The sequence below is a fragment of the Eptesicus fuscus genome, chromosome 3 (assembly GCF_027574615.1).
Source record: "Eptesicus fuscus isolate TK198812 chromosome 3, DD_ASM_mEF_20220401, whole genome shotgun sequence".
Lineage (NCBI taxonomy): Eukaryota > Metazoa > Chordata > Mammalia > Chiroptera > Vespertilionidae > Eptesicus > Eptesicus fuscus.
The window spans coordinates 30,087,629-30,114,087 of NC_072475.1; positions in this window are offsets into that span (position 1 = coordinate 30,087,629).

The following is a 26,459-nucleotide window of genomic DNA, read 5'->3' on the forward strand; positions in this document are numbered from 1 at the left end:
ATCCATGTTCAAATGCCTTTGTATTATGAGTATGATATCTTGTGTTTAGTGTGAATCTTGGGTTTAGAGTGACTCTTGGGTTTAGAGATATGTATTTTTCACACCATGTTGCCCTGAATGCAGGTATTACCACTTTCTCTGATGTTCAACCAAAGCCAAAGTGATCCATTCCAACACTGAATGGTTTAAGGGTTGAACAAGACAATTTTTAATTATACTTTATTTTCAATTACTTGCTTACTGCAGAATCTAAACCCACAGTAAAATGTAAATTCACTGAATTCAGTTTAGGTTTTTTTAAAAAATATTTCATAGCAGTAAAAAGATAATAACCAACACAAATAAATTAATGAATCTTCTACCCACAGTATTTGTGGAAGGCAGATCAACATTGCTTTTCCAATGCTTCCCTGCCCCCAATAATTTTATTTAATGTGGTCCAGGTGATCCCAGTGACTCATGACTCACATGGCCCAGCTGTCAAATCACCCACACCTAGGATGTGGTGACAACAGTCTGTTTTCACAAACGACCTGCCTCTTAGAGCCTTTAGCAGGGATGGTGACAGGCCGAATGTGGTAACCTGCCATAATGAAGTAAGAAGATCTTCTTCCCAGGGCTCAGTAGACCACAGGTTTCCTCTAAAAAAAAAAAAATGAAATTACTGTGCTCACGAGCAATCAGTCTCATCCCAGATTCCTGCTAACCCATAGCCCTCTGATGTTAGAGCCCTCAGTGAATGAAGTCTGCTTCTAGTTTTATGGTATTGAGAGAGTTCCTTAAACTTTTTTTTAAAATTAATGTACTAGAGGCCCAGTGCATGAAATTCGTGCATGGGTATGGTCCCTAGGCTTGGCCGGCGATCAAAGCATGAGCGTCTGGCATGGAAGGGTAGGTCCCAGCTGACCTCTGGGCCCTGGGCAGCACCTGGGGCCGTGGGACCCCGTGTGCCCCCCTCCACCTGAGTCATGGTGCCCGAGTCCCCACGCAGAGATGTGGTGAGTGCTGCCAGACACTGTGGGCCAGGGCATGCTCTCTCCCAGCCAGCCTTGCAGACAAGCTCCTGTGTGAAGAGCCCAACCAGCTCCTGCGGTGCTGGTGGCTGCAGCCGGGCTCACCCGGAAGACGTCACATGGGTGCAGGGCGGGCTCCTTGCTGGTGCTCCCAGCACATGAGCCCTGGCATACTGGGGGAGGGTAGGAGAGGGAGTGAGAGCAAGCTCATTGGACACTCTGCATTCTCACAGCACCTCCATCCCCATCACCCCCACCCCCAGGTAGCCAACAAGAGGTCACAGTGCCTGGCTGACACCCACCATGTTCTGCACCTCCCCCTAGTGGTCAGTGCACATCATAGGGAGCGATCGAACTTCTGTTCTCCCGGTTGAACTGGTGAGGGAACACTTTGCATATTAGCCTTGTATATAGATAGATAGATTGAGGTGACATTTGTCAACATGATGCTTAAACTTCTTGAACCTCTCTTTCAGTATCTTTAAAGTGGTGATAATGGCACCTATGTCATAGGAAGTTATTAGAATTTAACAATGAAGATAATGTATATAAAGCACTTGGTGCAATCCCTGGCACATAGTAGAGACTCACGAGGAAGAATCTTATAGTGATTGAAAGCACAGGCTCTGGAAAAACACAGCCTGGATCTAAATCACAGCTGAACTATGTGTTTGGTGAGAGAAATGTGTCAAGTTACTTAGCACCTCAGTTTCCTCCTCTGTAAATGAAGATAATGATAGTATCTCATAGGGCTGTTGAAGGGATTAAATACAGTAATCTGTGCATAGCACTTAGCTCAATGCTTAGCATATAATAGCACCTAATAAACATTAACTGTTATTAAATGGAGTTCTAACTCTATAAAGTAGTTGTTATCTTCTATATAAATGCCCTCTATGGTTGGTTGGTTTGTTTCCATAGACATCCTTATGTCAGAAGAGCAACAAACACTTTTTTCTCCTAATGCATTTTATGGTCATCAAGCAGCAGTTTGTTTCTGAGAAACAGAAACGGAAACCAGAGAAGAATAACCAAAATAAGTGATAGGAATGCAAATCCACTATGGCATCTGACAGCTGCCCTAGAAACCCCAACTATAGTGGGGAGAAATATTTTCTAAGAATGGAATTTTTGGGAGATAGGTAACACAAAGCACATGAAGAGAACTCTAAATCTTCATACTTCTATTGGGAGTAATAAGTTTTAAAAAAAAACTTAAGAAGAAATTAAGCTTGAAGTACATCTTAGTCAATATGTTAAGTAATCTAGTAAAAGATATAATTCTTCAAAATGTAGGATAAAAATGGAAGATAAAATATTCAAGGAGAAAGGAAGAAGACACACAGAAGAAGACATTGGTGTGAGTCCATAGGACCTCAGAAGAGATTGTTCCATGTTGGGCGTGTACAATTGTTCTGTTGGCTGAGACCAGAAATGTGAATGGGCAGCCACTGATCGTACAGCACCTGGCAAATCTCTAGATGACTGTTGCCACCATCCTAACTGCCACCTGATGAGAGCCTGGGTCAGGACCGCTCAGCTAGCTAAGTGGCTCCTAAATTCTTAAACCATAGAAGTAGAGGACAATAAAAATGTTTATTTTTGGTTTTAGCCACTAAATATTGGGATAATTTGTTATGCAGCAATCGATATCCAATACACCAGCCAAAAGCACTTAGATGGATAGGGAGAATTCAGTCTCCTGACCTCCTCTGATTGTTGGAGAGTTCAGGCTCCCGAAGGAGTCTTCTGCCCCCACACCCTAACCCCTCTCCCTCACACCACCCCACTCCCAACCTGCTCAAACCCTGCTGTAGCTTAAAATGGGCGAGCGTTTTCACACTCTCATCTAACAATATTTGTCTCATTCTGCTCATGAACTCTTGTTCAATAGAGTCATTAAGACATTCTAGGAGCCATAAAGTTGAGAAGCTTTAATGAATGAAACTTGATTAGGCCACATTATGAGAAACATTTTCAAGCCTGTTGGAATTGGGGTGACTTTGGATTGAACATAGAAAAAGGCGGTGATTACAAGTTTCAGAGTGGTGACATTACGACACCAATATTTCAGAAAGATTTGCATCTTGTTTTCAGAAGCATCACATAGCAGATCAGGAGTTCTGAGTTGGTTTTGTTATATGTATCAAATTAGGGTTAAGTTGTTTTCTGAATACAGACTAATTTTTGTCTTTTGTTTATAAAATGGCTAAAATGTTGATCTTGGAACATACAAGTGCCCTGCTAAACAGTTTACCAGGAGTTCCTCCACCTTCAGCCCAAATCTAGAAGAAAGGCAATTCAACTATATTAGTGACAGATGCATCAACCGAAAATACTGTCAGCAAACTCTGCTTCTCCCCCGCCCACCCTGCCATGGACGAGGACCTTGACCTTTGCCTGTGGTAGCAGGACCTCTACTGGGAGCTGCAGCCACTTCTGATAAAGTGACTTCTTGGCTCTCATTTCCACAAGCTCCCAGAGAGATCGCCAGTTTGTCTCAGTACCAACCAAACTGTATCAGGTGTAACAGACAGCATCGTAGGGATAATAACGTATTATCCTTTTCAATGGGGCTTTCCTTTAAATTTGTTAATTAAGTTATTAACGATAAAAAAAAAACATGAGAGGGGGATGACAAGTAATATTATCACCACAATAAAAAGGAAAAAGAGATGCAGACATTAGAGAACTTGCATAAAGTCTCAGTGCCGATGAGAGGTAGACCTGTAACTAGAAGGCAGAACTTCTGATCTTTAGCTAATGCTGTTCTACTGTGCCAGTGGTTCTCCATCTAGCTGGGCAAAGAGGGTAGATTGCTCTTTAGATGGTTGGTTGTTTTTGTGGTTTTTTTTTTTTGCTTAGAGAATCTGGTGGCTTTATTTATACCTCCACTTCACTTTGATATTTGCTTTGCAGTTTTCATTTTCGAACATTTTCTTTGAAGTCTTTCAAATTACAAAAGCAATACATGCTTGTTTTACCAACTAAACAACACAACACAACACAACACAACACAGAGGTATTCCACCATTCTGAGGTAATTAATACTTAGTCCAGTGTGGTTTTTACCTGCTAGTATTCTTTGCTCATGCAAAATAAAAACATATATATGTAATATATCATATATACTTATATAAACACATAACTATATATTAAATATATATTATATATAAGTATATATGCTTTGTTTTTTTACCAAAATAGAGTGCTATACTACACACATTTTTCTATAAGTTATTTTTAATGTGACACTATATCATAGACATGCTACAAGTTAGACAGTTCATGTCTAATTTGAAGTTCTTTTTCTAATTTCTTTATGCATACACACAGCCCCATGTACATATATGTACATATACGTAATTTTACACGACCTCTCTGGTGTCAAAATAACCCTGGGCTATCTCCCCAATCCCACACCACTCTCTCTAATTCCTTGGCTCTTGATTCACAGGTTGAAAATGACCAAACTAAATATGCTACAAGATAAGGTTTAGAAGCCAGAAGGAATAAAAAATTAATGTAAACCATTGTCCCTGCTGTTAAGGCCCATGCAATCTATTTAGAGAGACAAGACTAAGCTACTTGAAAGAATAGCAAAGAGTACAAGACGGTTAAGTCATTAAGTACTAAATTATGTGGTTCCAGCGATAAGTGCTGCAGAGATTCAGGCAGGAGAGAGATGCGTAAAGGCTGGCACGGTAGGAGAAGCTTTATGGAAGAGGTGAGACTTACGCTCATTCAAAGGCTAGGAAAAAGTGGAAAAGAATATTCCTGGGGAGTTTACCATGTGCTAGAGTCAGGCTAAATGTATTTTCAATGTTTGTTTAATTACTCTGATAAAACTCAGCACCCTATGGTTCCTTAGGTGCATAAAGTCATCCCCACGTGTTTTAAAAAGTAGATTTCAGTATGTGTATATTCATGTGTGTGTTCTTAAACAAAAGGATTAATTTTCCTCATGGATTCTAATATAACAGATGGATATATAGTCTATGCCGGCTGAATCTGTCAGCATAAATTAAAGGAACGTAGAAAAATAATTGTTCTGGTAAAACTGAAAAGCAGTCAGTAAGCTCATGAAACTTCTGGGGTAATTCTTTTTTTAAATCCGAGAATAACTAATAACTTACTAAAGGTACATATCCAAGCATAGTGCTTTATAAGCAAACTAGAAACATTTTATTTAAGATAATGGGTCTTCTTATTTAACAACCAAAGACATAGTCTAAGTTATAGTCAATTCATTTGCAATAATAATAACAATAACCAAAAACACAAAGCACTTTTAAATCATAAGCATAATGCATGAGTACATATACCCCATTGCTGTTTTCTGTGTTATGATCACTTGAAAATATGATTTAATTTTTTAATGGATTTAATTGTTTTTAATTACTTGGTTTAGATTGGAAATGGAGATAAAAGATATCCATTGGCGTTTTTTCAAAGCAAGCATATAAATATTTTATTTCTAACATTAGTCAGTTTTGTTGATTTCACTCATTTACTCCTTTATTCTGGAAAGAAATCAGACACAGCCCACTGCTAAGTGCTAAGGATGTTCAGGGAGTGGAGGAAGAGAGCATTACTCCATTATGCAGCACATCTGACTGGCCTTAGCATCTGACTGTTATTTAAATAACAGAAGCAAGATATAATGGTAAGATGACAAAATGAAATGCTTATAAAACAATCATTTATTAAGTGCCTACTCTATGTCAAAGGATTATGCATCATTTCATTTAATAACTCACTAAAAGTTGGTATTCAGGATCACTGTGAGCTGACCCATGATTGACAGGGACCCTAAGGAGTGTTAACCTCAGTTTAACAATAAATATTAGATAAGTAAAGGAGGTACCGATCTAGACTCCTGACAGCAGTGAATCAATAATGCGTATTAGTAATTAATACAGTCATTCTGAGCATGTGAAAACAGAGGCCAGAGGAGCAACATGATATTCCCAACCATTTTTTCAATTACTTCCTCATTGATTAATATGTTTTAATTACAGTGTGTCAGAAAAAAGAAACACCCTCAGGGAAAAGAAATCCACTACTCAACAGATAGAGAAGAGAGGCGCGTCTTAGGCATAAAATTCTAACCTACTGAGGGTCTCAAAAGTGATTCTGGAAAATGCTTCACCTATCCTCATCTTACATTCTCCACTTAGATTTGTATAAAATCATAAAGGTAAAAACAAAAGACAGGATAATTTGTAATTTTTCTGTCCACTACTAGACTCTCTCATAATAGGGTTGCTAAAAAAACAACAATGAAATCTGGTTTTTAACATTATGTCATTAAACCGTAATTATGTCTCACAGCCCAAGGAAGGTCGTTTGGGGTTATTAGTGGTGGTTTCCTCCTAAATTTAGCATGTCTGCCCTTACTATCTGCTTCCTTATCTGATTATTTACACTGTTTGAAACTTCCTTGTGCTTTTATCATCAAAAACCACTTGTGGTCCGTATCCTGGGTGCAAGGCGTTGACCCCTTGTCGTATTCCTTGTCTAAGCCACATTCTTGTTAAAGTTTCCTGACAAAAGTTTTGTCTACATAATAGCCAACATAAATTTTGACAGGAAATAAGTTGGTTTATGAAAGTAACTCTTAAAGTGGGAATCGGTTCCTCTCTTTCAAGATATCTTTTGAAACTGGTTCATGAGAGTTCTCCAAGATTTCAGTGAAGACACACAGATGCATGTAATCGAAAAGCATCTAAGATTTCACCTCTTGAAACTGTTAGTTAATACTAGCAGACATGAAGTGTTTATTGCACCATTAGACAACACATTTCCAAACTGTGACTATGCTCAGTGATTGTTCATTCTAGAGAGGACTAATATGAAAATGCATTAAGAAAATGAAGTGAAGTTATAAAACTGATGAATTTCCATCACAAAAGGAGATATAGTATAATCAAAAAGTTGCAGTTGTACTGGATGGTCAAGCCATCTATAGCATCTGAGAAGTTTGTAATTAGTCTATGTTTTTCATCACTAAGAAAAAAATATGTGGGTTTAGATATCATGTTTAAAGCACCTAAAAACCCCAAAGTTGTCATGCTAAATACAAGAGATCTAAAGATCTGCTGTTACACATCCATTACATTTAGTGAGCTGTCCTACTGGCTTTTTTGAAGTGCGGTATACACGATCTTATAAGGCGAAACACTTTATGTACCATACGAAATTTGAGGCATAATGTTTAATGTTCACAAGATAAGTTAACAAAACTGTATGCTGGTGACTTTTTTATTTCCCTGTTTTATGTCCTTCAAGTACTTTAAGGAAAGATAAACAAGAAGGTAGGAGAATAAAATGTGCCTTTTCCTTCTACCTTTTTCACTCTCTCTTTCCTAAATTAAATTATTACTGCTGATTTGCACCCAAGGAAGAAATTATGTTAAAATATACTGGTTTCTTTTTTTATTTTAATGTTTAGATAACAGCTTTCAAAACACAGCTAAGTAAAATGTGTTTTGAGATGGAAAACATTTGGTCTTTTTTCTAGCTTTCAACAGCTTAAGTGAAGGGATTTTTAATGTTCTCAAACAGCTGGGCCATACTCTATGTATCATGAATTCCACTCTCATTGAAGGATCCCATCTCCCTCACTGTTTGGAGAGGTTCCTTTTTTCCCCCCTGTTCTTGCCACTTGTTCATCTTAATAGCTTTCCATTATTATCACAGCTTTCACATGGGTAACGCTTAGAGCAGTGATTCAAAAAAGAACTTATCCGTGGACAAAACAAAAATTTTTTTTTTTTCTTAAAAAACGCAGATGGTTTTCTATTTTTGTGTGCGGCAACTGTTGAAAACAACAGGTCAATGTACTTGGAATAATCCTATCTAAGAAAAGGGTAATATGCAAATTAACCATCACTCCATCACAAAAGATGGCGGCGCCCATAGGCACAAGATGGTGGAGCCCAGTCCTCTCAGCCCCACTGGAGTCCCCCAGTCCCGGGAGGGCGGCTGCCGAGACCGGGCAGCATGAGCGGCCTGGTGGAATGCTTGCTTTGTCGCCGTGGCAATGAGGCAAGCGTTCTGCGCCTGGCCACAGATGGGCCTCTGGGCTGCAGAGAGCCTCTGGACAGCGGGCGTGGAGTGGCCAGGCCCCTCAGAGAGCTACTGGTGCACGGATTTGTGCACAGGGCTACTAGTAATAATAATGGTATGACAGGGAAGGACTTGCATTCCTATTGTCAAGATCTTGCATAGCTTTCTCAAAGATGCTTATGAACATTCAAGTACATATTATCTAAAGGTGGGTGGGTGGGTGAGGAGAGATTAACCAAAGAATGCACATGCATATATGCATAACTCATGGACACAGATAATAGTGTGGTGAAGGCCTGGGGTGAGGAGAGAGGGTGGGCTAGAAGGGGTCATTGTGGGAAGGAAAGGGGGACATCTGTAATGCTTTTAACCCTTTGCACTTGCTTGCTTTTTTCTAGATTCCTTTATTCTAATGCTAACCGTGTCGAGTCACACTCGACATCCAAGTGCAAAAGGTTAACTATAAAGATAAATTAAACATAAAATAAATAAATCACCTACATTTTTATCACTCTCTCAATATCAATCCTAACATATGCTCAAAATGAGTGTGTGGTTTTTCTTTTCAGAACAACTAAATACTTCACAATTATTTTCAAACCCTTTCCCAGTAAAAGGTTGTACATATATGCATCTATTTATTAATATGACAATAATAAATAAGGTAATTAGAGGGTATGGATGGTAATCACACATAATGCCAATTCAATGTGAAAAAAGTAATCAATATAAAAAATGCCAAAATATTATAGAATAATTATTTAATGCAAATGTACTAAATTAAGGTACATCTTACGTTTAACTACAGGTTTACAGTTTTACAACTAAAAGAGTGAAAACAGTAGTTTGGAAAATCACATACATTAAATATACAAACCATGTAAATAATCTCTGTTCATAAATATACATAAATTATGTAAATTGGCAAGAAATAACAAAAATCTCATTGTCTATTTTTATAATCAGTTATTAATTGTTTTCTAGCCAATTCACTTGTTTATCTGTCTCAAATTTAGGGAATGAATCAATGGAAATATATCACTCCCTCTGCCTTCTCCTCACCTTCCAGTCCTATAGCAAGCCTGGGGGCCTTCTAGCCTTCTCTAGGAGTCATTGCTATGCACTAAGGATGGGCAGGGGTGGAAGAGCGCATTACTCCATTATACAGCACATTTGATTGGCCCAAGGAACTCAAGGCCCTACACAGTAAAGCAAACGATGCTGTATTATTTATTATCAACTGTGAAGTTCTAAATATAAGGAATTCCCCATATGTAGATGATTAATAGTCATTAGCATTGCTTCTACGAATCATCTATGATTGCTTTCAACCATGGTTAATCTCTACCTTCCAAATCTTTCTTCAAAAAAGTCAACTTGCTCTTAAATAATTGAAAATGTACTTTATATGTAGATGACCTATACGTCTAAGAATAGACATGCATCCCCAATGTGGGAAAATGTATCCTGTATGCATCACACACACACACAAACGCACACACACCTTCAAAATTGTTTTCAATAAAATAATCAGAATGGATACATGTAAATGGCTTTTGAGTACTTGTCCTCCCAGTTCCCATATTTAAATTAACAGTGTTATAATTGTAACAGAATGAAATGCTTGGTCTCTCTGGCTCCATCTTGTTCAAGGCTGCGCTGTTCCCATAGCCTCAAGCGAATAGATTTTACTTAGTCTTGCATATAGACATGCTGAGTTTTGCAAAAGCAACCCCTCACCAGAAGGTGTTTCTCCTAAGGATCTAAGGGAAGTATGTACAAAAATAATGATTATTTACCAAAGATTTGCAGCAACTTCATGGCCAGACTCACATCAACTAGAGTCAACAGACTAAGAACAGAGTAGTTTTACAAACTTCGTAAGACCACTGATGGCACCCAGATGCCTGCTTTTGTCAATCACCTCTTGTCCCTCCCATTTCCCTTTACTTGACATAAAAGAAGCCTGAACTCTGTCCTTTCTTGAGATGTATGTGAAGCATCACTAAGTCTCTCCTCTTCTCAGTTGGTGTCTTCTTGATCAATAAACCTTTTCTGACTCCAAACTCTGATATTTTGAGTTTTGGCCTTTTGATGCATCAAGCACATGAACTTTGCTCAAGTAACATTATCTATCCAGCTACTGATTCTGATTCTCTAAAAGAATGTCTTTAAAATATTCTCTGTAAAATAAATAAGCTATATAAATGAAATAAATAAAATCCCTGAGAAATGAAAGAGAATAGCAGCTTGTTATATTAATACATGGGTAGGGACAAAAAGATATTTTCAAAACAACTGCAATTCTATTGTTAAATAAGTTGATCACTTTTAGAAGAATGTTCTAAACAAGCTTTAGAGTTTTCATAATGAGTTTTTGTTGTAAATGCCTTAGATTCCAGAGCTAATGCTGAAAATTTTCCACTTTACAGTGTTACCTGGGTTTTTTTAGTTCATGCTGCTTCAAATTAAGCTACTTGCTTCTTTATTAAATTATAGTATTGTTTTATTTTGGTTTGACTGAGAGATATTAAATTAAATAATTGTAGCCATGAAATTGGTAAATTGCCAGTTTCTAGATTAACACACTGCTAGGTCAGATTGGTTGACATCAATTGCATTATAGGTGGTTATGGGCAAATCAAAAAGTTTCTAAATTTATTTCCTATACTGATTTAAAGGTTCTATGCTGACCTTACATCTAAACCTGTTTTGTTTTGTTTATTGTTTTCTTCTTTATCAAAACTGTCTCAAAGACTTTACTAGCCCATTTTGTAAGATTCTTGGTGCTTAAACCTTATAGTCAGACTAGGCTAAAAATAACCAAATAGTACATTGGTTTTCATTGAGGGAGCTCTGCTGACTAAAACCAGGCAATTGGCAGGTCACACAGAAAAGTTGCAATACTAGGAAAAAGTTCAAATTTCCACACAAAGAGGTAATTTCTTTAACACAAATAAAAATTCAATGCCTATAGTAAAAGCAAAATGTTTATGATTCAGAATGGATTATAGATATAATTTATTTGCATTAAATTTAGACATATCATTAATAGAAAAATTGCCATGAGGGGAAGAATAAAGAACATTCAATTTGCTCAGATTTTGGTTTGTACACTTTAAAAAGTTATAGGTAATATTTCCCCTTTATCTAGCATAAGTTCACCCATAAACGTAGACTAAATTAAAGTTAACAATGCACTTTAGCTGAGGAAAATAGCTGTTAAGAAGAATTGTTTTCTGTTTTATGATTTGATGTGGGAACAACCTTACACGTGATCTTTAGCACAAATATAATATTTAATATCTTATCCTGGGTCACAGTTGAAATCTTTCCCTGATTAAGACATGTAAAGTAGACATGTTTCAGCTCTTGAAACAACATTTATTTTTAGATTAACATCTAGAGTTATCAAAAATAAGTTAAATTAATGTAATTAATTTGGACTGAAATAAATAATATGCTATAAAATTATTTATAAACGGATATTATGGTCATTTTACATCCAAGTGTGTCCTGCTATGTTCTTTGCAAACATTCCAGAGCCCAAGTGGCATACTTTCTCTCATATTACTAAATGTTTGCTCTGACCTCAGAGTGTTAATACAAATAAAAATATTGACATTTTTTTCACACTTATTCAATACCCACTGAAAAGAAACCTAAAGTATCATTCAAAACTTAGCACATCTTGTACTTTTACAAAAAGAAAGCTTCAAAATAGAATTCCACAATGTGAAAACAATATGTCTCGGATAGTGAGAGCAAGAAGAAACCTTTAGTTCCCTTGAACTAGTTTAACTTCCTGCTTAACCATCTTATCAGAAGTATATCTTAGTAAACAGAGAGGGGCAGACGATACTCTGTTCTATTCAATTCTATATGAGGGAAGTTCTACTTTTCTTTTTCATGGGAAAGAAGAAAATGTCAGCCAGCCAAAATACAAAGGCCAAGATGATATCTTACCACTGGCTCAATGAAGTAATATTTTAGGAAAATTATATTTAGCCCTTTATGTCGTTCATACTGGAAATGAAATCCCCAGACTATCCCCAAAGCTATTTCATATACATGCCTCATGTTACAAACCATCTTTTGATCAAATTATTCTATTTTTACTTCTGTTGATTTACGTATTTATTTTACTCATTAAAATTGTCTGTTCCAACTCAGACCTTAAATGTCAACACCAAGCCTCTCCATTCTCTTAGAAGTAAGCATTAAATTATATTGTTTCCCATGGTACTTAATTACACCAAGTCAAATGAAGGCACAATTCAAAGGAATACTCACTTTTGTAGGTGCCAAAAAATGTGAACTTGGCCAATTTTTTTTTTTCGTTCCGCACAGAGTAGTTAAAGCTATGATGATTCCTTTACTTTGCATCATGAACCAGCTTGTCTAATTCTGGAAACATTCCTCAGAGCTTCACAGGGAATCCCCTCAGTCATTTACATAGGACTGGGAGAACTCAATGTTTCCTCAAATAAAAGTAGCAGCTGGATATTTCCCCCTTCATATCCTATATAATAAAAGCCTAATATGCAAATCAACCGAACAGTGGAACAACCAGTAGCTATGATGTGCACTGACCACTGGGGGCAGATGCTCAACACAGGAACTGTCCCCAGCCCGCAGGCCCCAGGCCAGTTAAGGCGGGTGCCAGAGGACCCCCCAACCCCCAATCGCCCCACAGATCGGCCCTGATTGCCAGGCTAGGGAACCCTACCTGTGCATGAATTTCATGCACTGGGCCTCTAGTTATAGAATAAAGGTACAATGTTATAGTCAGCAGCTTAAGAAAACTCAAACTTACTATTAGTAAGCCATTTTTAATAAACTTATTGGTGCTTTTGAGAGTGGGCCAATAATGATCCTTTCCACCAAGTAAAGAATGGGTAACACTGTAGACTTTCCGATTCTTCTGGGACTACACATTCTAATGGGCAGGGTTTCATTTGTAAATTACAGAACAGTCTTCCATACACATATGACCAAACCCCAAATGGATATTCCACTTTCAGTATTGTATTCCTCAAATTTCTTTTTGTCTTTATATTACTGTATCCTTACAAATTCTTTGCATTATTTTAAGAATGTTTCTCTTCTCAGAGTATACCCATACACAATTTAATTTTAAACATATTAATTTTCCACAAGAAAAAATAAGATACATTTTTAAGCAAAGAAGAAGCAATAATCAAGATTTCAAGGAAAATGTTGCAAGTAAAATGTCCCTGTATTTTTCTATTAGAAATATTTTATGAGATTTTGTGAAAGAATTAAATGGATTTGGTTCTCATGAAGAAATCTATAATAACCAATAATAATTAATGGTAGATTATTAGATTTTCATTCATTCTGAATTTCCTAATAGACTTTATTCTTCTTGAAGACAAGGCCCTTGTAATTTTTGTGGCTTTTAGAGTGCAGTCCAGTAATTTGTACATTGTAGATACCCAATACATGTTTGATGAAATACAAGTTTGAAATATTATTTCATAACACAGTTAAGATCTTTAACATTTTATATCATGGCCATTATAATACTTTAAAAGAGAAGTATAAAATAATCTTTTAAACTTATTTTAAAATTGACCTAAAAGAAAATGAAATAATTATAAATAAAATAAATGATTATTAGAATAAATAATTTGATAGTCATTTGTCAAGCACTTAATCCTTGTTACTCCATATTACTCTGAAGCAGAGAAAGGAAATGATGGAAATACATAATAGCAGGGATAAGGGGTTATTTATCAACTATTATGAAATAGAAAAGTCCATTAAGAGAAACAGAAAAGCTCGCTTGGAAGAAATATTACAGATAACTATTAAGACATAGATGAAGGGGTGGGGTAGGGAAGAACTATTGCCCTTGGGTTTTTCAAGGGAAGCCAGAGAACTGATTCCAGCAAAACAGAAAGTTCCCAAAAGATAAAACATTGATAGTAAAGGAACACCAGGTCACTTCATAATGAGCAATAGGAAATTAAACCAACATTCAGTGTGCTCCATATAAAGTATAGTATAAGATAGAGGAAACTCAAGTGAAATCTAGATGAAATCTAATAGACAATACTGAAAAAGAAAGAGTTGAGGAATGAGAAATAAGAGGAACTAGTAACTCCTTTTGTTCTTGGATGCTATAAATTTCTACATGGTTTGATTTGACACAGAAATGCTATTCATGTTTAAGAACTAGATGGGATATATATATCCTGTTCATACCATACCTATTTCCATCATTAGCAAATACAGTTAAAAATGAGCACAGGAATAAACATAGGTGAAAATTATAGCATTTGACACTAATAACAATTTCCTCCTTTAAATTGTCTATATTCATGGCATTCATGACTCATTCTCTCCTGGATCAACTCCCACTCCTCTGGATCCATTTTCTGGATACTCTATTGGGATCATTTTCTCCCCTGGGTTTCTCCGAGAGTTTTATCTTCAGCCCATTCCCCCTTTAACATTCCTCTAGTTTTTCTTCTAATCATTCTCAAAGCTTTAATCTTCCCTCCCTTCCTATGCTGGTAACTCCCTGACAATATCTCTAAACACAAATTCCCCTCTTAACTCCAGACTGGTATATGAAGTTGTCCCTGAGGCATCTTAATGTAGTGTAGACAATTCTGGAAATATATCATGTTCACTTTTTCTCAAATTTGCAGTATCTTAGACTCTATACCTCTCTCACATCCCAAATACAGCCAACTCCAATAATCATCATATCTTGTCTTCTTCCTCTTTAATTATTACACTCAACTCCTTGCATCCAAGCTTGCTCACATTAGACGCATTCTGCCAAATGCAACTAGTGAATTAACTTGTGTACAAATCTCTGTTAATCCACTGCTTAAAGTCTTTCAGCGACTGTCCATTACTGACAGCATGAGGCCAAGGAACTTAACATGACACACAAAACACTCCATGTGGCATCCATCAACCATTTCAAACTCATGCCCTCCTTACTTTATGCTTTTCAGTCTATACAAATAGATCATATTGTAAGTCTTCACATTCACCTTTGTGGCTCAGGTTCTGAGCCTTTGGTGTGACAAGTCCCTCCTTCTCAACACCCTTTCTACCTTCCACTTACCCTTTCTACTCTCCATATTCATCGTTTTGAAGACTTCATCTCTAGAATGGGCAACAAATTCACAAACTTCCAGTGGTGGGCATTTTGCTGTGCTTCTACAGCACCACAGTCATAAATCTGTCTATGTTTTCTTGAAAACATCTATCCTATATAATAAAAGCATAATATGCAAATGGACCAAATGGCAGAACGACTGGTCGGTGGGGCATGGGGCCAGCAAGCAGGCAGTGCCAGGCCAGCCAAGGCTCCAGTCAGCAGGCAGAGGGAGGTGGCAGTGGGGCGATGGGGGGTGGGGCTGGCCACTTGCCTGCTGGCCCCCCATCGGCCCGCTGGGTCACCTCCCACAGAGGGAGGCCAGACTGTTGCTTCCGTGGGGAGTGGGCCTAAGCCATCAGTTGGACATCCCCTGAGGGCTCCCGGACTGTAAGAGGGCGCCAGCTGGGATGAGGTAAACTAAACTCTAAGGTTTTCAAGATCAGAAAAAAATGTTTTATGCACCTCTGTCCCTGGCTCAGATGAACTAAATTTTTAACAAATTGGTAATGGTTCTAGCAGTAAGCATTTCCTTCTAACACTGTTACACATTACTAGTATAAGGAATAGGAATGGATGCCTGGCATAAAAATTATTGAAGTTTCCTTTCTAATATTCTAGACTACTGCAAAGGATAGGTAGAAAAATAATAATTTCAAGGGACATATTGCAAGAAATATCCTTGAGTAAAAATATCGTACTTAAAGAAAAATCTAGACTCTAACCATTTTATACCTAGATTATCAGTTACATCAACAATGTTTCAATTATGGACTATTTTTAAGACATTCTATCCACATCAGGCTAATGCAAGGACCTTTATACTGAAATGTGACTCACTGTACCTTCTAAGGAAAGATACTAGATCTAAGATTCTCTAGAATGGTATCTAACTGAAGATATATTTGGAGAAAGCAATTGATAGTGCAAGACAAAGTCATTCCTTCCTTATCTTCCCTTCTCAGCCTAACAGAAGAATATGCTGCTTCCCGGGGACTCATGCAACCACCTGGCACATTACTCACATGACCACTGCTGCTCATTACTTAAAAAATCAAGCACAACTTTATTCATAGAAACCAGGCATGAAAGACAATTTCTTAAAACAAAATCCAGGCTTTCAAAAGCAGACTCTTTCTCTTCTGGTAACTATTCATTGCCTTTTCTGTCACCTGCCCTCATTAGCTATTTACCTGCTCTGATGTAAAGAACCGATAGTAGTGTCTAAAATTGGATAGACCTGTCTCTCAGTACTGTCTCTTGCTTTCTATTTCTAGCTCCATGACCTTCAAAAGTTACCAAATCCTTCCAAGCTTTTTTCTTCACCTATAATATGAGAATAACAATAAGAGCCAGCACTTACAATGAATCAGGCATATCCGGATGGTTTTATGTACATTATCTCATATAATTCTCCCAAGGATCTGAAAAAATAGATCTTATTATTTCCAGATTACATTTAAGGAAACATGGAGATCCCAGTGGTAGATTTGAGTAGTCTGTCTCTTGAGTTCTGAGCTGTAGTTCTATGTTTTCTTGTTTCCTTATATTCATTTTACAATGTTTGCATAAAGATCACATTCTTTAATAGAAGTAAAATATCTCTGACAGATAGGTACTCAACAGATGATTCCCTCTAATTCCTCTGGAGATTCTTCTCTATCTTGGATGCCAGCCCGTCACTTAAACATCAAAGAATGGCCTTGAACCACAGGAGCTAAACACCACCAAGAAAGATGACTGACAAAGACTCAATCAGAACCCAGAAACCACAGAATCAAGTTGGGCTTTTATAAAGTCTTCAAGTCTAATTTTTAAATGTTGGGTCTGTTTTATTTCTTTAACATATATCAAGAGGCTCTAACCTGGAGGAAGGATCAGGGAAGTCTCCTAAGGAAAAGATCTCTAATATGAAACATGGAATATAAGAATAAGGTAGCCACGTGCAAGAGAAAAACAGTCTAATAGAAGAGTTTTGTAGTTATTTGTTCCAAATCTGGCTTCCTGATTAGTTTATAAACTTCAGGAGGGTACAGACCATGTCTATTTTACCTTCTGACATAGCCTTAGCAATCAGCATGGTGCCTGGCACATTCAGTGTTCAATAACTATTGAATGGGTAAATGAATGAATGCATGAATGAATGAATATATGTATGAAATGTGTGAGAGCCTGGGGCAAGTTTAAGGAACTGAGAGGGGACCTAAATGGCTGAAGAATGGAGAGAGGTGGTAGGCAGGAGCCAGATGATGGAGGATCTCAAAAGTGATGATATGAATTTTAAACTTTATCATGAATGCAGTGGGAAACCATTGGAAGGTTTCAGCAGAGGAGAGACATTATTAGATTTGGGCTTTTAAAATAGTATGTGTGAAACTGGTGATGTTCCTTAACCCTCAAAAAGAACAGAGTCAAGTTATCACCATCAAAAAGTCCCTCAGAATCAATCCTACCACTTTTCAGTGGGTTCTACAAACATAAGCTAGAGCATGAATCTTGAGAGGGGAACACAATGTATGGCCAGCAAATAAGCAGAGGATTCTGGCCATGTATTTAGGGGAGTTTGCCAGCTAACATAAAGTTCACTAAACACACGTAACTTTAAAGCAATAGTGCCCACATGCTAGGTTCTCTCATGTTTGATTTTTCAAAGGAAACTTGTAAAACATAAAGAGCTCAGTTCTTTCATTCTTTATTCCTTAATTTCTAGGTATTGACAAATCCTAGGATATATTATGCTAGATATCCAGTGCCAAAGTCTCTCCCTCTACCCCCCAACTAGTCAGACTATAAAACTCCTTGGAAATAACCACTAAACTGTCCATTTTGTGAGGTTACTAACCTTTAGCAACATTGAACACCTCTCCCTGCACAGAACATTCATGGACATTCAGAGTAGTATTAATCATGAAATTATGGTTTGTTAAACATTATGAAAAAGTTCAATTTGGGATACACTATACCCACATTATGCATTTAGCAGAGAAATAAAACATAAATGTTTTCTTAAAAATTAATGAAAACAAAGGGGCGATAAAAATTGCTTTGACGTGCACTTGAAAGGCCAAAAACACCTTTTATTAAGAGGAATGCAATTTTTAAAAAATATCTAAGCCTATTCACAGGCTTTCTTTTCACTGTATATATTGTGCCACCCATGCCTTTCTTTGCAATTTATGTTTAAACAAATTTTAGACATCCCAACAGGCCTTTGCTCTATGAAATAAACTAGGAGATATTAATGCAAAAGCTATTGTGCTGAGAGCTCAGAAACCCTACACTTCCACTCTCAATGTCAGTGTGTGAAAAGAGATTTTAGTAATGGCAAAGCCAGTCAACAGGGAATAATTAAACTCAACTTGTCTGAGATTTGCTGTGATGTGTGGAATGATAGTTTCCAACGCAGCTGCTGCAGAATGTTTGCCTAAGTAGAAAGTGCGGTTGACCAGAGGCCACAGTTCAGATGAAATGCAATGGAAAAACTCGTTGACCTCTGAAACAATAGGTGGGGCCTACTCCAATAATAAAATCAACACAAAGTCAACAATTAAGCAAGGCTGTAACAATAGGGCCATCTCAGTAGCATGCCACTGAAAGTTTTTAAAAGGAGAGAATTACTTCACAGTAAACTGACAAATAGCTGTGCTTGGCACCTTTCACCAGCTAGTAAAGGTGTAGGCTGGCAACTGTGATCAACAAAGCCCTTCAGCAGGACCACGGTTCCCTTTTCTTGAAAAAAATTCTTCAAATTCAGCTCATTAAAAGGACATATTATATTTCCCTTCAGCAGTGCAGTTGGTCTCTCTTTTTAAGCTGTCAAGCAAGCAGCCATAAGCTCTCATCGACAGCACGCTGTCTCTTGAGGCCCACTCCCACGCCATCTCTGTCCTAGACCTGCAGCCCAGCCCACGCTAAGCATGAGTGGTTCCGTTCAACTGAGTCCTTGGTAGTGTAGTCAGCATTAATCCACCACGCAGATGAACAAAGATAGTGTGTGAGCCAGTGTGTTGTTTCACTTTAGGAATTCCTTTTTAATTTTACTAGTTTTTCCATTGTCTGGCATTTATAATACTGTCACAAAGTTAAAAGGCAATTATTTACCTCTCTCTTTCCTATCTACAGTACTTTAAACCTCAGGTCTAATATCATTTCCATTTAGAAAAATATTTGTATAGCCATTTACAAGGCCTTATAAAGCTAAGGCATGCCAAGGTGGTTCAAATTTTTAATTCGTGGTGACTAGACTTTGTTGGCACTAAATGAAAAGGTTTTACTATCTAATTTTATTGCCAATACTAATATATTTACACATATACACAAATAGACATGTAAAGCACATACATACTATATGTGGTGTACAAGTGTCTGTAGGCATGTGTGGCAATTTCGATGCACAGAGTACTTATACATTGGCTAATAAAAATAATCAAAATTGATTTACAATGTGCCTAATAAGAGACAATTTCCTACTACTTACCATGTGTCCTATTAAAATGTCCCTTCCTTGATCACTTCCTCACACATTTCAAACTTGAAATAGTTTTTTTTGTGTGTGTTTTTTTTTTTTAAATCATGGATATTTTAGTTGTGTGGGATGAGATAAAAATAAGCAGGTCCTCAGGCCTCACCACCAAAGGGTCTAAAGAAATGAGAGAATTTCTTTTTTTGCAAGTATTGGAGCCTCATTTCCTTTTCTTGACTAACAGACTAGCACTTTCCTATTCCATATCAGAAGAAAGGAAGGCATTTCCTGTCTCTTTCCAGAATCATCTGTATGTGTGTTTGGATATATGTATCAGTGTATCAAAAGTCCTAAATCTGAGAGATTTCAAAATTTTAATTCAATAAATATTCAATAAGCGGCTGCCATGTTATCAGCAGTTCTAAGTAGATCTCAAGTCACACAAAAGGCAAGCAATTTCAAAGTACTTAGGAAGTTGAGCTAAGAATAATAGCAATAGTTAATATAACCGCTGCTAACATTGATGAAACCTTCTGTGTGCTAGGCACTATGCAAAGAATCTTTACCTAAAACTGCTCATGTAATTCTCACAACAAATCTGTGAGACCCATGCTATTATTATTGCCATTTTACATTCAAAATAACAACAATAACAAAACAAAAAAAAATAGAAATGTCATGTAACTTGCACAAAGCCACAGAGGTAGTGAGACAGTTAACTTGGTTCTGGATTTGAATTCTTAACCACTCCACTTCACTGTCTACCTATAGACCTATCTAGGCCTATGCTGTCTAATATGGTGGCCACTAACCACAATTGGCTATTTATATTTAAACATAGATTCAAATCAAAATAAAAAATTTAGTTCCTCAGTCACACTAGCCATATACTTGAATAGCCAACCACATGTGACTAGTGCTAACTGTATTGGACAGTGCAGATCGAGAACATTTCTATCTTTGCAGAAAGTCCTGTTGATCATTGCTGACTCAAGAATCAGCAGCTGTGCCAGGGAGAAAGGTCATCTCTTGACTCCATACACCACCTACTAATTAGGCTAGTGAAATCAGTAAAAACAAACAACCTCCCCCTAAAAACAATTTCAGATTTCAATTATACCTCAAAGTTTAAGTGATACCATTTACCAGCTCTTCCTTAAGACGTACTTTGTAAGTGACGATTAGAAAAGTATCACAGATATACAGAGGTGGGCAAAAGTATTTTTACAGTATGTGAAACACAGTTTATGCTTGTATTATTATTTATTAATCATTGTTTTATTTTCCTTGTGATCAACTGTAAACCGACTTTTGCTCCACCCTGTGTATATGTCATAAAAATAATCTAGGTAACACTGTTAACCTCAGGTCTTGGAGAAGATGCTTAAACCGTAGCTTTATCTGCACTTATCAGGAAAGAAGCCAAATAGGATGAAGCAACCCAGCAGAGTGGAAAAAGGCAGGAATATGGAGCCAAGGAGACCTGGGTTCCAACCTCAGGTCCAGATCCCCATTCTATGACCCTGGGCATATGAATCAAGCTATATGTCTCAACTTTCTTGTCTGTGCAATGGGACTAATAATGTCTCATCTGCAGGGTGTTAAATGAAGTGTAACGACTGACCACGTAACGACCAGATCACAGATCAGCAGGAGGGTGGGGCAGCGAGCTACAAGCAGGCAGCAGAGAGCTACAGGAGGGGGCAGGGCAGCAAGCTATGGGGGCGCCTGCTGGGGGGGGGGGGGGCGGAGGGAGCTACAGGAGGGTGGGGCAGCAGACAGAGCTACAGGAAGGCAGCAGCAGCAGAGAGCTACAAGAGGCAGCAGGGCAGCAAGCTATGAGAGGGGGCGGGGGGGGGGGCGGAGGGAGCTACAGGAGGGGGCAAGGCAGTAAGCTATGAGGGGGGGCAGGGGGAGCTACAGGAGGGCGGGGCAGCGGGCGGAGAGCTACTGGAGGGCAGCAGCAAGCTACTGGCGAGCTACTGGGGCACAGATTCGTGCGCAGGGCTACTAGTATAAATATATTTGGAGATGAGAAGTGCGAGTCAAACTAAACAACAAAATATAGGAGGGTAGGAAGGGGATCGCTTGAGCAGGTATGGAGCTGCTTGAACTGAGTCTAAACATTTACAGAGCTGATATGCTTGATAAAAATTACCACAGAAAGGCACTTAGGCAGGGCATAACATAAAGTAGACCTGCCAAGGATAACAGCTATTATTAAATGTCTGCATCCTTCAATGGTTGTGCTTAGTTAGCACTTTCAGTCTCATTTTATTCAAAGGACTCCTCTCCACTGTGCTTGTTATTTCATTAAAATAAGCCGATTCTCAGGCCTCACCCCCAAAGGTTCTAAATTAGGAGATCTGAGGTTAAAATCAGAAATCCACATTTTTAAAACAATAGGTTAATTTTTGTTAACACGTGGTCCATAGACCAGAATTTGAAAGGTATTAGAGATCCACCTTGTTAAAGCAGAGAAGCAAGCTGGGAGTCTGCATCTGCAGGGAAGCTACCTAACAAACTTCAGTGACAGGAGACCTGCGGAGGACTCAAAGTGTAGGAAAATTGCCTTTAATTTGGGCGGCACAAAGGTTAAGCCCGTGTGCCAAAGCTTATACACTTTTCTTAAAGGAGAGTCATTTAGTACCAATTTACTTTGACTCAAGACACGAATCCAACAAGATTGGCTATCTGGTTTCCTGAACTAATGATTTTTAGAAAACTTTCCATCCTTTATGGCAACAATATAGGAGCCGCAGGGCTCCAAAGAGGTGAGCTTCCGATACCTAGAGAACTCCCTTCTCTGCAACTCAAAACTTCCCTGATTTGCATTTAACAAAGGAGATGTTACCTGAACATCTGTGAGCATTCAGATATTAGATCCAAAACACAATTGGCTAGACAGAGCTTTTGAGATTGAGCAGTGAGTGGAATAGAGGTCAGGCTCTGGAGTCAGACAGACTTGAGTGTCTTACCAAGGGTCCACAACCTCCTAGCTATGCGGCTTTGTGCATGTTAATTAACCTCTCTGAGCCTGGCTGTCCTCCTTTCTAAAGTGAGGGTAATAATAGTACTTATCTCGCTGTCTCTCATGAGGTAACACGAGTAAAGTATATAGCACAGTGTTTGGCACCTCGTAACAAGGGCACGTTGCTGAAGTTGCTGTTGCCACACCAGCTGTGTGACGAGATGGAGAGGGCTGATAGAAACAAATAGCGTATCTGCTCTCCAGGGGGTGAATAGACATTGCAAGAGAATAGACAAAAGCATTCACTGCCATAGTTAGGCTTTCAGAAGAAAATGAAGATTAGCCTCCTACCTTCCTCCTCTGGGATATAGTCCCTCATCCCATTAGTCTAGCAATGAATCATTAGATTTTAATCTAATTCATACCTTACTATGCTAAGAACCCCTATCTCTATGACTCCAGACCTTCCCCCTTCTTATCCTCTCTGCGCCTAACTTTAAGATCAATCATCCAAAACACCTAAAATACCATTCTTGATATTTCACTCTTTTTCTCAAAAAAAAAGTACTTTGTTTTTGCTCTTGTAGTAACAGCAGCAGGAGGAGGAGCAGCCGGAGCTCACATCAACTGAGGGGCACTTCCTGCACCGCAGATGCTGGGCTACCAGCTAAGGTGCAGATATAAGTAAGACTCTGCCATCCCAGAGGCCACGGGGAAAGCAATCTGGAGGTGGAGGTAACTGATGTGCTAAGGATTGTAGAAGAAATATATGAAGATTGTCTTTCTGCAGGCTCCTCTCTCATGGAGTGTTGTAAGAGCAAGATTTGAGTTGAATCATGAGGAGTTTTCCAGGTAGAGAAGGTAGAGAAAATGGAGAACAAACACAGGGGCCTTCCACATGGGAAAATCAACATAAATAAACACGTGGAGTGGTGACCAAGTTCAGCACTTTCAGGAGAACTCTGAATGAACGAAAATTAGGGCAAAGGGCAGAGAGAGATGAAGCCAAAGAGAGAGTTTCAAACTACATAGCCAAGGGCCATGTATATCAGGCTAAAGAGTTTGACTTTCTAATTTTCAAAAGCTTTTAGCAGCAGATCACTTTTTGTCTCCTGCTCCCCAAGCTAAATCTTACACAAATCCAGATGTAGCAAACAAGTAAAAGGTGATGGTAAACTGGTTGAGGATGAGGTGGAGAGTTAGAAGGCAGACCCTCTCGGCTTTCTCCTCCCTCACAGCTAATTTTTAAGGCCTCTTTAAGGGGTTCTGGGACTCAGCAGAACATAGTTTAAAATGACTGCTTTGGACAAGAGGAGCTAGAGTAGTGCCTTAAGCAAATAAAAGATTATCTCATGTTTGATGTTTAGAAGGAATGGTTTTGAATGGAAGGGAGATCATTTTGAGCACTATTGGCAATAGATGGTGAAGCTCTGAATTATTGGAAAGGCAGTGTGATTTGAGAGAACCAGGCGAAACCAACAAAATATATCTGGAGTGTAGAATATTAAATTCGGTAAATCATTGGACATGGGTGAAGAAAGACGAAATGCAAAAGACAAGGTAGACTTTCAAACTGTAGCTTGAGAAACAAGGTAGAAGATGAAACCATTAATTGCAATGGGAATAAGTGAGTTGGGAGGATTACACTTCATTTGAAGTGGGATAAGATACTCTGGTAGACATGTTTATCAAGGGGGTGGAATTGTGGGTTTAGAGCCTGAGATAACAACTTGGGAGTACTTAATAAATAAATAGATGGCATCTTTAGGTAGATATCACCCAAGGAAATCAAAGACTACAGAAATAAAGGAGGGCTGAGCTCTGGACCCTCAGAAACACCAATATATAGGGGAAAATAAGGAGACACTTTTCACAAGTGTATTGCGATCCAGAAACCAGAGGAGATATAAAGTTCAAGGAGAGAATTGTTCTAAAAATATTATAGCGGACCAAGGAATTAAAAACACTAAATTTGGCCATTGGGGATTCCTACTGACTTTTCAAATGGAGACAAAACAGAGGATGCAGTAAAATGAAGACTGAATTGAAATTGAGGAGATAGAGACAGTTGGTAAAGACTATTTGTTCATGGAGAAAAGGAATGCAAGAAAGCAGTGATCTATAGATACTCTACTTGTCTTTCAAAATCTTCCTTGAAACTTTGCACACTATGATCCACAATGACCTCTTCTCTGAACTCCAAGAGACATTCATAATCTATATCCTTTGTTTTGGGATTTATCATTTTATCATTCACTGTCCTAGATTAACTATAATAATAAAAGCATAATATGCTAATTAGACTGGACAGCCAAACGACCTTCTGGAACATCATTCCAGATGTCCTTCCTGATGAAGCTGTGGTGGTGGGGGCTGAGGCAGAGGCAGTTAGGGGTGATCAGGCAGGCAGGTAGAGTGGTTAGGGGTGATCAGGCAGGCAGGCAAGTAGTTACAGGCGGTTAGGCAGGCAGGAAAGCAGTTAGGGGGGATCAGGCAAGTGGTTAGGGGTGATCAGGAAAGCAGGCGAGCAGTTAGGGACAGAGTGGTTAGGGGCAAGCAGGCAGGCAGGCGAGTGGTTAGGGGCGATCAGGCAGGCAGGCAAAGTGGTTAGGAGCCAGCGGTCCCGGATTGCGAGAGGGATGTCCAACTGCCAGTTTAGGCCCGATCCCACAGGGAGTTGGACATCCCCTGAGGGGTCCTGGATTGCAAGAGGGTGCAGGCCGGGCTGAGGGACTTCCCCTTCCGTGCACAAATTTCATGCACCAGGCCTCTAGTTCTATTATAATTAAAGAATATCTTATCTTGTAAACTTCATAGCTCCTAATAGTGCCTAGTTTACCTTTAAAGGGCATTAAATCCAATCTCTTTTCCTACCACCCTCCTTGCCTCCAACCCTCATACTGAACTTCTGTAGTTCATGAACTTTCCCATACTTTCTGCTGCCTCTGGGGTTGATACCTAAACATTCTTTTCTGATACTATACAACTTCCCTTAATTGGAATAAAGTTTAATCATCCTTTAGGTGTTGGTTTAGATATACAGGGGTAGGCTCCTTCTCTGACTCACTCTAGACTTAACCACATATCCCTCCCACTCATTGCCCATACATGAGATCCTGTACCTCTGCCACGATAGCACTGTTCCAATTCAGTTGGCTGTGTCTTTCACTAGATCTCCTGAGGGCAGGGAAGAAGTCTGACTCAGTTATGGTTTATCTCCAATACCTAGTTTTGATGAGTAGTAACTGGCTGAGAATATGGGCTCAAATATTTGAAGACAAGGGGAGGAAAGAAGGAAGAAGGAAATGAATAAAGGATGAGAAAGAGAAATTAAAAAGGAAGGAAAAAGAGAAGAAAGGAAGGAATTTCATTTGGTTCTAGTGTCATCACTGCTGTTAACTAGTGGGTAGCCTTGGGCACACATTTTGGTTTGTTAATCTATGAAGTCATGATAATCTACCAAATTTCTTCTAGGATCCTTTTCATCTAAGACTCACATTAAAAAAAGAAATCACATATTTATATGGGAATGGGTAAAAGTAGATTTATAATTGTGAGTACATGAAACATAGTTTACTCTTGTATTGTTATTTATTAATTACTAGAGGCCTGTTGTAGAAAGATTCCTGCAAGAATAGGGCTTCCTCAGGCCTATTCCTGCAAGAATATGCTTCCTGCAGACTGAGCGAAGCTCGCCGAGGCCCCTAGCCCAGCTGACAGGCCTGGAAACTTCCAGAGGCTGGGGAGCAGTGAGGCTGGATCTGCCATGGGAGTAAGTGGATCCTGCCTCCCCGCTTGGTC